We start from the raw sequence: 17,240 nt of genomic DNA, 5'->3' as shown, positions 1-17,240 counted from the left end.
GTGACACTGTTCCCATGTTAGAATAGGAATAGGATAAGCATGTGCTCCTCAGGTTTGTATGCAGGCGCTTGTAGTGTGTGAAAATATCAAATTGTGAAAGATATGCCTATGTCACAAGTTCATTTAAATCTAATATTTGAAAACATTGTTCTTAGGATTAGGGTTTACTGCTGTCAGCACTGTAATCACAGAAGAGTTTAACTGTTAATAAAGACTATTGAAAAGATATCCTAGCAGCTTTGTTTTTAATATTACAGATGTATTCGGACTGCATTTGTCATTGTGTGAAAGAAAGTAGTTGATCTGGGTGTTGACCAAACCCTTGGCAGTTTTAACTCTGCTTCATCAAATGTTTTTGACTGTAGAAACTCATATGAAATGATATAATTTCATACATAAAATGTATGTTTTTAATGCTGCTATGTTCAATGGCTGACGTAAGAATTTTATTTAAAAAACATAAAGACAGCATAGTTTACATGAAAATATTAATAGACATTACATACAAAAAACCTATATAGAATGGTATATATTCATATATAAAAAGTATATGCTTTTGCTTGGCTGACGTATAACAAACTTATAAAAAACATATAAAGAAAGCATAGTTTACGTTTAAATTAGATATACTTTACGCACAAGAAAGATGTATGTAATTGTAAATATTAATATATAAATTTTATATGTCTTTATAACTAAGACATGTTTTACATAGTAATTAAAAATGCAAAAATGATATGGAACATATACGAAAAACATACTTTGCCATGTACTATCCTTATAAACAGCATATATATTGTTTGTTTGATTCATACTTAATTCATATAATTACGTTGTACGAGAAAAATGCGAAAGTGTCCACTTTCATGAGTAAATCATAATATGAGACATATAAGTCTCATAAGACATATAATGCAAATAAAACATAAACATTTACTAATGTAGGCAATAGGAAATTTTTTCTGTTTCTTTTCCATATGGGTAACGTCACCCAGGTCAGATAAATCCCATTACATAGAGACTCTTTCACCTAGATATCATCATATAGAGACTGTGTCTGTTCCTCGAATTAGGAAATATGAAAAATTTCCAAACCCATCTAAGGGTAAAAATTTAAATGATTGACGATCTAGATCTAATATTATCACATGGAATAGATGTTGATGCAATTGAAATACTGCAGCAGAGCGATGACATCTTAGATCATTATCTAGTCTCATATAAATTACATTTAGCCAAGGCTGCAAAGCTCTTGTTACGACTCCGTGTTACAAATATGTTAGACCTATAACTTCTGCCACTAACAATTGCTTTATCAATAATCTTCCTAATCCATTTCATCATCTCAGCATCCCAGAAAGGTAAGAAGAACTTGATATTGCAACAGAAACTTTTAACTCTCTCTTTTCCAGCACTTTAGACACAGTTGCTCCGTTGCGCTTAAAGAAGATTAAAGATAGTCCAACGCCGTGGTACAGCGAGCACACCCGGGCCCTTAAAGGAGAACTCCGGTCAATTTTAACATTGAGCTCAATTTTTAGTAAATTTGGAGTGCTGTCAATACAGAGAACAACGACAAAAATCGGTGTTGCCTACACTGTGTTATCCTATTTTTAAAATTTGCACCCTATTGACTTGAATGGGGCAAGTTTTAAACCTGCTTTTATCCTCTTAACATCTTTGATGTGTCATTACAAGTGGCCAGCCATGTTGAGTGATTCCTTCAAAGTGAACACGAGTGAATCTGACTGCAGTAGATGTGAAAGATATGAATAAAAATGATGTTATTTCAACAAGCGCACAGACCTGTATTTACTTCCTGTTTTCGGTGGAAGTCCAAAGTAGTCGATTGTCGAGTTCATGTGCGTGATCATAGTAACTAAACCTATGCGCGTGAACTCGACAATCGACTACTTTGGACTTCCACCGAAAACAGGAACTAAATACAGGTCTGTGCGCTGGCTGATATAACATCATTTTTATTCATATCTTTCACATCTACTGCAGTCAGATTCACTCATGTTCACTCTGAAGGAATCACTCAACATGGCTGGGCACTTGTAATGACACATCAAGGATGATAAGACTAAGAACTGGTTAAGTTTAAAACTTGCCCCTTTCAAGTCAATAGGGTGTACATTTTAAAAAGAGGATAACACAGTGTAGGTAACACCGATTTTTGTCGTTGTTCTCTGTATTGACAGCACTCCAAATTTACTCAAAATTGAGCTCAATGTTAAAGGAACACTCCGACTTTTTGGGACTTTAGCCTATTCAACTTATCTCCCAGAGTTAGATTAGTCCATACATACCTTTTTCATCTCCGTGCGTGCTATAAGTCTGTTTGACGCACCCACCGCTAGCCTAGCTTAGCACAAAGACTGGATGTAAATGGTTGCAGCTAGCATACTAATCCAAATAAGTGACAAAATAACGCAAACATTTTCCTATTTACATGTTGTGATTTGTATAGTCACAGAGTGTACAAAAAACAAAGTCACATGAGACACATTTTAATATTTTAACCGTATAAATACTGGGAACTATATTCCCTGAAGTTATCTATATTCCCTGAAGGCGAAGCACTGCTACTTGGGCGGAGTGATAACCGCAGCACCTGAGACGCGCCTTGGTGAGGAGCAGAGAGTTCGTTCAGAGCGCGTCTCAGGTGCTGCGGTTATCACTCCGCCCAAGTAGCAGTGCTTCGCCTTCAGATAATATAGTTCCCAGTATTTATACAGTTAAAATATGTCTGTGTCTCATGTGACTTTGTTTTTTGTACACTCTGTGACTATACAAATCACAACATGTAAATAGGAAAATGTTTGCGTTATTTTGTCACTTATTTGGATTAGTATGCTAGCTGCAACCATTTACATCCAGTCTTTGTGCTAAGCTAGGCTAGCGGTGGGTGCGTCAAACAGACTTACAGCACGCACGGAGATGAAAAAGGTATGTATGGACTTATCTAACTCTGGGGGATAAGTTGAATAGGCTAAAGTCCCAAAAAGTCGGAGTGTTCCTTTAAAATTGACCGGAGTTCTCCTTTAAGAGAGCAGCCAGAAAAATGGAGAGCAACTGGAAGAAAACAAAACTAGAGGTATTTTGCATTTCATGGAAAGAGAGCTCGATTGCTTACAGAGAGGCTTTAAAAGCTGCTAGATCTGCTTATTTTTCAACACTATTAGAAGAAAATAAACATAATCCTAGGTTTGAAATAGTGGCTAAACTAATGGAAAAGAAAGCTTTAAACCCAGAAGTTTCCAAGCAACACAGCAGTAATGACTTTATGAACTTCTTCAAGTCAAGTCAAGTCATCTTTATTTATATATTGCTTTTAACAATGTAGATTGTTTCAAAGCACCTTTACAAAGATATGTATAATTTAAGGTAACAGAGATTGTTTTGGCTTTTATAGCGGTTCTTGAATAATGTTATTTTCCAAATAAAGTTAGTTTTGATTGATTCACTTCCGTCGAAATGATAATTTATTACATTTTATAGAGAATAAGTTTATAGAGACCAGACATGCCACACATGATTTTGGTTAACCATAGTTTGCAAAGTTTGAAACATTAACCCATTACAGTTTACAAGAAAACAGGCCAAACCACATAAAAGGAAAATCATGAAATGGGAAAATTAGATATATGTTTATAAATTTCTAGAGAGGTTATATATATATATATATATATAATATAGGATTAACATGGTTTATTTCTCCCTTCTCAGTAAGAATGGAATGAGTCACAGCTCTCTGGAAATTCTTTTTGGGGTCGTAAAACTTGTTATCAGTCTTAATGTGTCCTGTAACAGGACACCAGGTTCTGCCGGTGGGTAAGCTTCATTTGTGGTGTTAGTTTTGGGGGGAGTTTCATAGACCTTTGTTGGGAGAGTGAGTTTGCTGGATTATTCATTAAATATAATGAATTGTTAGTGCGTGTCTGATTGGTCCAGACGCTACAATAGCAAAAGGATCTACCGCCAGCAGTCGATTTTGATATTCTAGGTATTATTAACTGGCCGGAATTTTGAGATCACAATAGACGTGAAGGACTATAATGCATTAAGAGCTCGCTCAATTACTGCGGAGCTAAACCATTTAGTGCTTTGTAAGTAATCAGCAATATTTTTTTAATTTATGCGATGTTTAATAGGAAGCCAATGCAGTGTTGACAGAACCGGGCTAATATGGTCATACTTCCCGGTTCTGGTAAGAACTCGAGCTACTGCGTTTTGAACTAGCTGTAGTTTGTTTAAGCGTGCAGGGCAACCACCCAGTAGAGCATTTTAATAATCTAGCTTTGAGGTCATGAACGCATGAACTAATTGTTCCGCATTTGTCAATGAGAGCATATGGCGTAATTTATATATATTTTTAAGATGGAAAAATGCGGTTTTACAGATACTAGACACATGACTTTCAAATGAAAGATTGGTATCAAAGAGCACACCCAGGTTCCTAACTGACGACGAAGACTTAACAGAGGAGCCATCAAGTGTTAGACAGTATTCTCGGTTATTACGTGTGGAAGTTTTTTGTCCAATAATTAGAATCTCTGTTTATTCAGAATTTAGTAGTAGGAAATTTCTAGTTATCCAATTTTTATTTCAGCTATGCATTCCGTTAATATTGTGAATTGGTAGGTTTCATTAGGTTTTGAAGAAATAACCAGCTGAGTATCGTCGGCATAACAGTGAAAGCTAATTCCATGTTTCCTAATGATATCTCCTATTGGTAGCATGTACAGAGTAAACAGCAGCGGTCCTAGTACTGAGCCTTGTGGTACGCCATACTGAACTTGTGATCGATAAGACATCTCTTCATTTACTGCTACAAACTGATAACGGTCAGATAAGTATGATTTAAACCATGCTAGTGCAATTCCACTAATGCCAACATAGTTTTCTAGTCTATTTAAAGGATGTTGTGGTCAATGGTGTTAAATGCAGCACTACTGTAAGATCGGGTAGCACTAATAGAGAGATACAACCACGATTGGATGATAAGAGCAATTTTTTTGTGACTCTAACGAGAGCTGTCTCGGTACTATGGTATGGTCTAAATCCAGGCTGGAAATCCTTGCAGATATCATTTCTTTCTAGAAAGGAATACAGTTGTGAGTATACTGCTTTTTCTAATATCTTTGACAGAAAATGCAGATTCGAGATCGGCGTGTAATTGACTAATTTTGTATGATCAAGTTGCGTTTTTTTTACAAGCGGTTTTATCATAGACAGCTTAAAGGTTTTTGTTACGTATCATAGAGACAAAGACGAATTAATGATATTAAGAAGAGGATATATGACATCTCGAAGCATCTCTTTCAGTAGCTTAGTTGGTATAGAGTCTAGCATACAAGTTGTCGAATTTACATGAATTAACGAGTTTGCAAAATTCTTCCTCTCCTATAGCAACAAATGAATAAAACATTTCCTCAGGGAGACTACAATGCTCTCCCTGATGCGATACTGTAGTAGACGGTTGCATAGTTATAAATTTGTCCCTGATATTATCGATCTTATAAGTGAAGAAGTTCATAAAGTCATTGCTGCTGTGTTGCTTGGAAACTTCTGTGTTTGAAGCTTTCTTTTTCGTTAGTTTAGCCACTGTTTCAAATAAATACCTAGGATTGTGTTTATTTTCTTCTAATAGGGTTTAAAAATAAGCAGATCTAGCAGCTTTAAAAGGGCACCTATTATGCAAAATTCACTTTTATATGGTGTTTGAACATAAATGTGTGTTGGCAGTGTGTGTACACAACCACCCTATAATGATAAAAATCCAACCTGTGTGTTTTTTTTTTAATCCCCATAAATCATAAGCACTCTCTCAGAATTAGCTGTTCTCAGAATCAATGCAATGTGACGTAGAATTGCACAAGCCCCACCCACGACTGTTGATTGATACTGCAGTTTGAGCACAGACTGAGTGAGCTGGACACAGTCCGCCATTGTTTCGACGCTGGAGCAGCTGTAGAATGTCTCCGAAAGCGATTGAGGTGTTTGGTTTTTTGGATGTTAGAATAAACATAGCAGTCTTCATTTACTCTCGTTGTTACTCGAGGATTAATTAGTACAACTACTCTTGGGATCCAGCTTACAGTCTCCGGAGCGACAGGACTAACGTTACTAATCACGCAGAAATTAAAGTGAGAGCGAGCACTTTATGACAGCTCGAGCTCATCGAGTCGTTTAACAGATATACAGTTTACCAGTTTATAAAGCACCCACTGAAAAGGTGTGTGTATATTTGTTTACTGTGAGTTGTAACGAGTGTTTTGTGTACTTTGCTGAGAGAGCGAGAGAGAGAGAGAGAGAGAGAGAGAGAGAGAGAGAGAGAGAGACTTAATGCACACTACAGCAGGCTTGTATTAATAGTGGAGCAGATGATATATAAGTTATAAACGTAATTAAAATAAACATACCTGTTCTATCTCTATTCAGCATTTATTCTCTAGCTCTGTGGGCATTATTGTCCAACTGGAACACCGTTACTGTGAGTTTCTGTTTTGATATATCATCTTTCTGGCACTGAGGGCACAGGTTAGGCTCCGCCCACTGTGATTGGAACCGCATCTCATTAACTTTTCAAGGAGACACACTAAAACGGTGCGTTTTTCTCAGCCCCCCAAAAATTACAATTTAAACATGCTGTAAAAAATTATCTGTGGGGTATTTTGAGCTAAAACTTCACATACACACTCTAAGGGACATCAGAGACTTATTTTACATCTTGTGAAAAGTGGCATAATAGGTGCCCTTTAAAGTCTCTCTGTAAGCAATCGAGCTCTTCTTCCATGAAATCCGATATACCTCTAGTTTTGTTTTCTTCCATTTTTCTGGCTGCTCTCTTAAGGGCCTGAGTGTGCTCGTTGTACCACGGCGTTGGACTATTTTCTTTAATCTTCTTTAAGCGCAACGGAGCAACTGTGTCTAAAGGGCTTGAAAAGAGAAAGTTAAAAGTTTCTGTTTCAATTTAAGTTCTTCTAAGCTATCCGGGATGCTGAGATGATGAAACAGTTTAGAAAGATTATTGATAAAGCAATCTTAAGTGGCAGAAGTGATAGGTCTAACATATTTATAACAGTCGGCTTTGCAGCCTTGGCTAAATGTAATTTACATGAGACTAGATCATGATCTGAGATGTCATCGCTCTGCTGCAGTGTTTCAACGGCATCAACATCTATTCCATGTGATAATATTAGATCTAGAGTATGATTACGACAATGAGTAGGTCCTGACACATGTTGTCTAACTCCAATTGAGTTTACAAAGTCTTTAAATGCCAATCCCAATGCATCTTTTTCATTATCTATGTGTATATTAAGATCACCAACAATTAGTACTTTATCTGCAGCCAATACTAATTCTGATAGAAAGTCCGCAAATTCTTTGATACAATCTTTATGGTGCCCTGGTGGCCTGTATACAGTAGCCAGCAGAATTCTCAAACGTGATTTATCGTTTACACCATATATTTTTTACATTAAGCACCAACAATTCAAAAGAAGTATATTTAAAACTAGATTTCTTAGTGGTTTTGAGAATATTACTATAAATTACAGCAACACCTCCTCCTTTGCGTTTCAGACGTTGTTCATATTTATAACATTTATATGAGTGAGAGGACGCTGGCGCGTTTTGGCTGCCGCTTCTCACTCCGGACGAAAAAGTTTGTTTGCAACTAAACGGTTTTATCTACTGACTACCGGTGGTATCTGTTCCTGCCCCAAAATCTCTCCTCTCTTCTATTCAGAACTTTACTCTCCTTATCGATGGACATAATGTCACCCCCTCCCTTTCTGTCCGAAACCTTGGTATCATAATGGACTCCACCCTCTCATACCAAACACACATCAACCATATCACTAAACTATCCTTTTTCCACCTCCGCAACATTGCCCGCTTTCACCCCTCCCTTACCTTGTCAACAGCTGAAATCACTCATTCATAACTTCAAGACTTGGCTACTGCAATAGCCTTCTCTATGGACTCCAATCAACTACAAAAACTGCAATACATCCAGAACTCAGCTGCCCGCCTCCTAACGGTCTAGAGCCAAGGTTGTCAAACTGGGGTACGCGTACCCCCAGGGGTACGTGGACTGATTTCAGGGGGTACGCGAAAAAAGATCTAAGTCATATGCCTTTTCAAACGTTTGTAACAATTTGCCTTACACTAAACAAAGCAAAATAAAAGTACATCACGCAAAACATAAGGTAACGGGAGGATCTGATACCTATTGGGGTTATTACAGACAGCGGCCAGCTTATTTTGGTTAAGAAACCCCTTAAATCAGCAAAATAAGCAATCAATCTGCACATGTATAAACTTAAAATAATTGTACATTAACGAAAAATCCACAAGACCCAGGTTCAACAACGTGTATTGAAAGATATGTTTATACCACATCGGGCAACACACAGATATTCAGCGCTGGAGGCGCGGCTGCACTCCGATAACGTTACATCAAACAAACATTGCATAACACAATTCCCACACAAATTTAACCATCAGAATCCCAATGTCCCAGCAGATCAAATACTCATTCAGTCAACATAAATTGTCTGGACTGAAATAGATGTCCTCCGCGAAGAGAGGCGAAGGCGAGATGCCGCAGTCAATACATTTCCTCAGTGAACTTACGCAACCTCGCACTATGATTACACCATAGGCATCTGATATAACAGTTGATTCTTTTTCTTTACATGTGAAGGAAAAACAATACCCACAAAGCATGTTTACCATCACCTCAAAAAGCTGTACATGAAGGCAGAATAGGTGACCATTACACGTTTTCTCTGTCCCACGGTGGTAACTTAACTTCTTCATTTGCACTGCACATTAAAAACTTATTTTCTCCGCATTAACAAAATATTCGAGAGTGGAGACAGTCACAGAGAGGGTAAAAGTAGAGCTTTTATGATGATCTTTGCAATGATCTTTGCAGCCTGCTGCAGTGCTGATTACAGCTCTGCGTCATAATAAACGTTGCTATGACGACAGTATATTATTTGTCGCGCGCAAATGAAGAAAAACAATCCTGTCAGAAATCATCCCAGTTACGTCTATTTGACAAAAAAATAATTTCAATCAATGGATAAATGGCTGAAACGGGTTCAGGCCATACCCAGAACGACAACAGAAACATCAAAGGAGTCACCTGCTGTCGGGACAAGCTTTTCAGGTCAAGACACTATCATAGCAAAACCTAACTCTGACGAGAGGCCTGATGCTAGCCAAACCATTAACATGGACAGTGATGGAGACAGGGAGACACGGACTCTTCCCTCAAGACAACAAGACGATGGTAGGGAGGCACACACAAAGATAAGAAGATATAACGAAGATTATATAACTCTGGGCTTCACATACACAGGCAATGCGAATTTCCCTCAACCACAGTGTGTTATATGTGCGCAGGTTCTGTCTAATAACTCGTTGAAGCCTTCACTCTTACAAAGACATTTAGAAACAAAACATGGCAATTTGAAAAATAAGCCACGGGAGTTTTTTGAGCGACAATTGAGACTGCTTTCTAACACCAAGTAATGTCTGATCGCGCCAGATGCTGTAAATAAGGCAGGAGTAGAAGCGTCTTACATGGTCAGTTACAGAGTGGCTAAGGCAGGCAAGCCTCATACTATTGTGGATGACCTGATTGTCCCTGCTGCTATGGACATGGCTGATAAAATGTTGGGGGAAAAGGCTAAACATACTTTCCAGAAAATGCCTTCATCAGACAATACCGTGTCCCGATGGATCAGTGATATGTCAGCAGACGTTTTGAGACAGTTACTATGTCGCATACATGCCAGTGAATTATATGCATTACAGCTAGATGAGTCAACAGATGTAGCAGGCCTGGCTCAGTTGTTGGTGTACGTCAGGTACATATATGGAGGGTCAATCCATGAGGACATCCTCTTTTGCAAACCGTTACCGACGAGGACAACGGGGCAGGACATTTTTGGACTCATAGACAGTTTCATACGATCACACGGAATAACCTGGACTAAATGTGTTGGTATATGCACAGATGGTGCCAAAGCAATGACGGGGAGGCACAGCGGAGTGGTCACCCGTGTACAAGCAGTGGCTCCAGATGCCACTTGGGTCCACTGTAGCATACATAGGGAAGCGCATGCCGCCAAAGGAATGTCAGACAGCCTGGCACAGGTGTTGGACGACACAGTAAAGATGGTTAACTTTGTCAAATCAAGACCCCTAAACTCTCACGCATTTTTTCCACCTTATGCAGTGAGATGGGCAGTGACCATTTGACGCTTTTGCTCCACACTGAAGTGCGATGGTTATCCAGAGGGAAAGTTTTAGCACGCTTTTTTGAACTGAAAGACGAGCTGAAACTGTTTTTCATCGACAATCCTTTTCGCTTGTCAGATAGCTTGCATGACGATGAGTGGCTCACAAGACTGGCCTATTTGGGAGATATCTTTGGTCGTCTAAATGAGCTCAATCTCGGGCTGCAAGGTCGCTCTGTGACAATATTCAATGTGCGAGACAAGGTAGAGGCCATGATTAAAAAGCTGAACTTCTGGTCTGACTGTGTTAAAGACAACGACATTGGCGCATTCCCATCACTGCAGGATTTTCTGTGTGAAAACGAACTACGGCTTGCCAACAGTGTCAGATGTGACATACGGAAACACCTTGGCGACTTCGCAGCGCAATTACGCAAATACTTCCCCGAAACAGACGACCACGACACATGGATTCGTAATCCTTTTTCGTCACCCAACACATGCCAGCTTCCTATGCTCGAGAGAGAGAGCCTTATTGAAATATCCACAAACGGGTCGGTCAGAATCGAGTTCGGTCAGAAGACACTGACAGATTTCTGGATTAGTTTGGGGGCAGAGTATCCTGACCTGGCAAACCGAGCGATTAAGACGTTGATGCCATTTGCTACAACGTATTTATGTGAGACTGGATTCCCAGCTTTGGTCTGCCTTAAGACCAAGTATAGGTACAGACTGTTTGTGGAAAATGATCTAAGACTGAAACTGTCCCCAATTCGGCCTAACATCGCTGCATTATGTAAGAACCTCCAGGCACATCCCTCACATTGATTAAACTGGTGATGTGGATGGAGAGGTGGTAGGCCTATTCTGTGTGGTTTACTACAATTTAGTTTACTGTTTACTATTTAGTTTACTATTGTTAATGTGTTCTATTTTTTATTATTATTTTACAGCAGAGAAGTTAAGAAAATATACGTTATCATATGTGAAAAGCAATACTTATCAGTATGTGAAAAGTTCACAATAGCTTTAATGAGATGTTGGATAATGTGTTGTAGGCCTATTGTGTGTGAGATTGGGTGCATATCTGTTTAAAATCATCATATTCAGCACATTTGTATCACATGTTGACTTTTTGATGAGATTTGTATCATATTTTATCAAAAAAATTGATAAAAATAAATATGAATAAAAATAGAAAAAAAATGTTGTTAACAATTGGTGGTGTTGGGGTACTCCGGAAGATCTATAATGTCTCAGGGGGTACATGCCTGTTAAAAGTTTGGGAACCACTGGTCTAGAGAACACATCACCCCCGTTCTCCAGCAGCTCCATTGGCTACCTGTTCATTATCGCATTCAATATAAGCTCCTTCTCCTCACTTATAAGTCCCTCCATAACCTGGCCCCGCCCTACCTCACTGAGCTCCTGGAACAGCACCAACCCACCCGCAACCTCCGTTCAGCTGGCACCAACTGCCTTACTCCGATCATCTGCACTAACCGCCGGACTTTGGGGGATCGAGCCTTTGCTATCACCGCCCCCACCCTCTGGAACTCACTCCCTACATCCATTAGAACCTCAGACTCACTACCAAACTTCAAATCAGTACTCAAAACCCATCTGTTCAAACTAGCTTTTCCTTAAACCCCTTGTTTTATTTTGTTCTATTCCCCATGTGAAGCGTCTTTGAGTGTACAAAAAAGCACTATACATGTATTGCATGTGTGATGTATTATTATTATTAGGGGCCAAGCACAGAATGTGCGTAGGCACCTATTGTATCTGTTCCCGTACCAAAAATAATTATTCTTCTTCTTCCGCTCTGGGAGTCTATGGCAGCCCATAGAACCGATCGCGGGAAAGTTGTAATGGTTTGACATTCGGATAGAGGACAGTCCCAACATGAAATACACCAATTTTGGTGTGTCTAATTCATTCCCTCTAGCGCCACCAACTGTCCAAAGTTTCACTCATGTTTATACTAATAATTTTTTAACCACAAGGGCTAGAAACAAAATTATTTTTTTCCTCTGATTCCTGACCTCGTGACGATTCGATTGCACCCAATTACGTCATTTTGCGCCATGAAAAGTTTTCCGCCATTTTGAATTTTCCGAAAAAGCTACTTTTTTAAACTCCTCCTAGGCCGTTGCTCCAATTTCCATGAAAATTGAATCAGATCATCTACAGACCATGCCGAAAAAAAGTTATGGAATTCAAGTTGATTCGCTTAGCAATTTTCGAAAAAACCCACAAACAAATTTTACGTAGCGCTTGCAAAAACAGACGTAAGGCTGTATCTCCGCAACGCTTAATCGTATTCAGACCAAACTTCCTACATGTCATCACAAGCATGACCTGAGGCTACATACTGCGTTTCGGCGCAATGCCTCCTACTGGTCCGGAGATATGAAAAAAGGCTATGTTTGCTTATAACTTCTGAACGGTTTGTCCAAAAATCATAAAAGTGGTCTCGATAGATTCAAGGCGTCATGCTGAGTTGACTGATATCCAATTTCCAATATCCAATCCAACCCAAGCTAAAATGCTGTATTTTATGAACGCATGAACGTATCGTTACGAAACTCAGTATGGGTCATCAGTACAAGGCCCTAAAGGTACTCAAAAGATTACGGGACAGCGCCACCTTTTGGTCAAAAGTTATAATGAAATTTCCAAAAATGCTAATAACTTTTGAATAAATTTGCCTATAGTAATGACCAGAGGTGGGAGTAAGTCACTAAATGCAAGTCTCAAGTCAAGTCCAAGTCTTAACATTGCAAGTCAAAGTCAAGTCAAGTCATTCTGTTGTAAGGGTCAAGTCAAGTCAAGTCAAGTCATACTCTTTGTCAAGTCAACTCTTTGTCAAGTCAAGTCAAGTCAAGTCGCAACTTAGTCATCAAGTCATACCAAGTCGCACACAGGCTCGTTTGACACATTTTTTTAACTCAGGGACTTTTATTACTTTAGACACAGAGGGCTAATGATGGGTTACAAAAATAAATAAAATATCGTTAAGAAGCACTTTAAATGCCCTAAAATAAAAATAAATTACATGAACACAAGTAAACAAAAATTAATACAACTTTTCCCATCTTGTGCTAGCCCTACATAGTTATTTTGCTGTGATGTCCCCTATTAAAGTGTAAACAAAACAAAAGCATTCAACATTTCAATTCAATGTCAATCCAATTAGGCCAACGTGAACACGCTTAAAAAGAACTAAGAACATCTATCTGGGAATTTCATATTATTGTAAGTTTTTCAGACAGTAGAATGTGCTGATGTTCCCTTCTCAGGAGGAGTCAGAACTACAGCTGTTAAACTGGATCATTTATATGATGTATCTGTGTAAACATGGAGTGAACATTGTCACATGCCCCCATCTCAACATTGTAATAATACCTATAAGTGTAAAGTATACTGTCATCTCATCAGACACCAAACAATGGGTTGCATATTCAAAGTAGAATATCAATATCAGAAAGAAAGAAAAGAAAAAAAGAAAAATCTTACTGTACAAGTGAGGCAGTGGTTTTTAAAAGGTGATGAATCCAACATAGTTTGTGGATAACTCTTAACAGAACAAACTATTATGATCATATTACTCTAGGGCTTTTCATTAGTTTTCTAATATCTTTAATAATGTTAAAAAAAAAAACCTATCAGGTCATGCCCCAGTATTTATGGAGATATTAACCGTACATCAGATCAAACCATATTTATGTATTTGGCCATAACAACTTTAACCCTTGACCACTGATGTTTGGACAGTTTAAAATAGTGTCAATGTGAAGGCAAATTACAGTGAATTGCATTTGCAAAAAATCAAACTGGACAAAACTGTATCGCTCATTTGTGAGCGATGGGGTCGCATTATCACTCCCCCATGGCTGAATACACGTTCAACTGGTGCACTAGATGCTGGAATTGCCATAAGCCTTGTAGTCAACTTAAATAAAGAGGGCAATGCATTCCTATTTATAGACCAAAACTGAAGAGCATTCTGTCCATCACAAACGTCAAGGTAGTGGTTAAGCTGGATAAGCGGACTAGAGCACGAATTGGTTTTCTGTTTTTTGCGGTAACCTGTGAAAAGTCCAGATTGATGCCCTGCCTCTGGCTCTCCAACTTGGACTTCAGGGTTACTGGTGGAAGCTGGAGATGGCGTGGTCTTGTTTGCCTCTTCGATAATCAGGTCTGAAAAACACAGAACATTCATTGCAAAATATTGAAGATATGTATGGATTAGAAGTTATAGTTACTGAGTTACAGACATGACTTCTACACTAAAATAATTTATAGACCAATTTGTGTTATATTTCAAATTGAACAATATTTAATTACAAACCTACCTTTAATCATTGTAGACACTACCTCCTTGGTCTGATCAGGAGCCAAGACATCATGCATTAACAACATGGTGCCAAAGGAGGGGTCAAGTAATGCGGCTTTCAGGTAGAGAGGGTCTGAGAACGGAAGGGTTGCCGCATCATGCTCACCATCTTCCATCCTTACATTTACAAAGATCCCCTTGAATCTTCTTTTAAGGGAGGCCTGTAGGCTATGAATAAAGCCACCCAAGTAGCACACTTTGTCTTTTTCATTCTCTAAATGGTGATTTAATGAGAGAACACATGGAGCCACTGCACTGATTGTCACTACTTTTTCTCCCTGGGTGAGATCGGTGGCCTCTGCAAAGGGCTGTAAGATGCGGACAAGTTCTTGTAACTGGCTCCACTCTCGTGATGTGAAGATCAGTTCTTTATGGCCAACATTTGAAAGAACTACGCCCAGTCTTTGGTTTTCACATGCAAGAATTGCTTTTAACTGTCTCAGGGTGGAATTCCAGCGAGTAGTCACTGAAGCTGGGATTCCATGTTTACCAAACTCCGACTCAAAGTTCTCTTTGAAAGAAGAACTGGTGTGGAGCAATGAGCTTAATTTTGAGGACTTCGACAAACTGGCACTTGCAACTTTTGTGTCTTTAAGGCCATCCCCTATGACCAACTGCAAGGTATGAGCAAAACACTGGAGTCTGGTTTGTGATTTCAAAGTTCTATCTATCATCTCTTGCTCATCTACAGACACATCATTCCACATCTCTGCGTCATCAAGACTATCCTCCACCTCCTCCTCTAGTCCTGGAAAGCAGACAGTGAAAGCTTTCTTCATGTTGGCCGCATTATCACATATCACATGTGAAATCTTCTTCTTGATGTGATACTCATCACATATTTGTTGAAATTTTTCACATATGTTTTCACCAGTGTGTGATCCTTTGAACCGGTCACATGCTAACAAGTTTGACTGTAGCTTCAGATTGTCATTTTCAATGTCGAGCCAGTGTGCTGTGACCCCTAAAAAGCCCCTCATTTTACGGTCAGACCAAATGTCAACGGTCACTGACACATTGTCTATTCTGGCAAGTTCCGCTTTTAATTTAAGCTTCATTTGGCTCACCTGATCTTCAAGTTTTGAGGTCATTGTGCGTCTACAAACAGGAGTGTATTTACTGTCCACAATTGACAAAAAGTGATGAAAGTTTTTATTGTCAATTATTGACAATGGAAGATTGCAGTTTATGATCAGGTCTGATAGTATTGAGTGCATTATTGCTTTTTGCTGAGGATGACTACTGCTGTAGAGTGGAACAGTGCGCTGGTCAAAGAACTGCAAGATCTGAGGCTGCGTTGAGTCCATCTCAATTTTGGCCTTGAGGTACTCTTCATATCTAAAAGAAAAGAAAAGCACCTATTACTTTATGTAATAGACACATTTTAAACATTAAGCTAGAGTAATTATAAACATAATCTTAAAAAAAATAAAGATATTACATTCTAAATTAGTACTGTATGCCAAAGTTTGAATGTTCTTACTCTAAATATCCAGGTGATTTGATCCCATAACACAAAATATTATATGGAAATTTTAAGAAAACAAATCTAATCAAGCAAAGTCGATCATTGCGAAGAATGCCGATATTAGCCTATCAACACATGTGATCAATCATGTGTGTCGATATGCCAATCGGCACCCTCCGCAATGGCGACGTGTTTCCTTTCATTTTTTTTTTACCAATTGACCCGAAACGTAAACTAATTTTATGGTTTGACTACTGTCAAATAACTTGTGTAATGCAATTTTCGTTTCAACTCTGATTCTGACATGTAAAAGGATTTGGCCTTGTAGCCACAATAGTATACGTACGTAGGTAGTTACAGTGACAAAACAATAGTTTAGCGGCATAAATGCAGCATTTGAGCTTTCAAGGAGCACACAATTCTAATTGGCTGTATTATTTATTTACTGCGTTTGCTTTTATGTTCTTGAGCAACCGGAATACCGGTACAGATATTTTCGACACGGCCGTCCCAATTAGTCTCACCTGATAAGCAGTAAAAACGTCCCTGTCCCTCCACTATCATCCTAAAAGCTCTCTGTTTTAGCAGCCATAGCTGAGATCGACCGAGGTGCACATTTGGATATTACATAGTAGGTTTTTGACAGGCACGGGATAACACACCCGTTGTGAATGTGGACCTCAAGTTTACATTATTATATCGCTAGCTTTTTATTTAAGTTGGAAGTAGATAGATACCACAAAAAACCTCATGCTTGAAAACTAGCAAAACATTTGCGTTTGCCCAGTGACCAACCAACACTTACTTCTTGCTGTGCAACTTGAAGTGACGAATGAAATTTGAAGTTGTGGCCGATGAGTCACTTATCTTGGCACTGCAGATATTACACACAGCCGTTCTTTTTTTGGCCGTGTGCGCGTAGTCTCTAAATCCAAATTTAATTATCCTCGGCGTTGAAGCTGGTGTTGTTGTTGCGGTGTCCATGTTGTCCGCGGAGGGATCTGCTGTTTTGGCAGGCGGCGACGGCTTCCGTATAGCGTCTAGCGGTTTACGCATGCGTATAAATATATAGTTAATTCTTAAATATCTAAAAATAAAATCACAATAA

Source organism: Phoxinus phoxinus, assembly GCF_949152265.1.
Source record: "Phoxinus phoxinus genome assembly, chromosome: 8".
Taxonomy (NCBI): domain Eukaryota; kingdom Metazoa; phylum Chordata; class Actinopteri; order Cypriniformes; family Leuciscidae; genus Phoxinus; species Phoxinus phoxinus.
Note: the sequence above shows the minus strand (reverse complement) of the source record.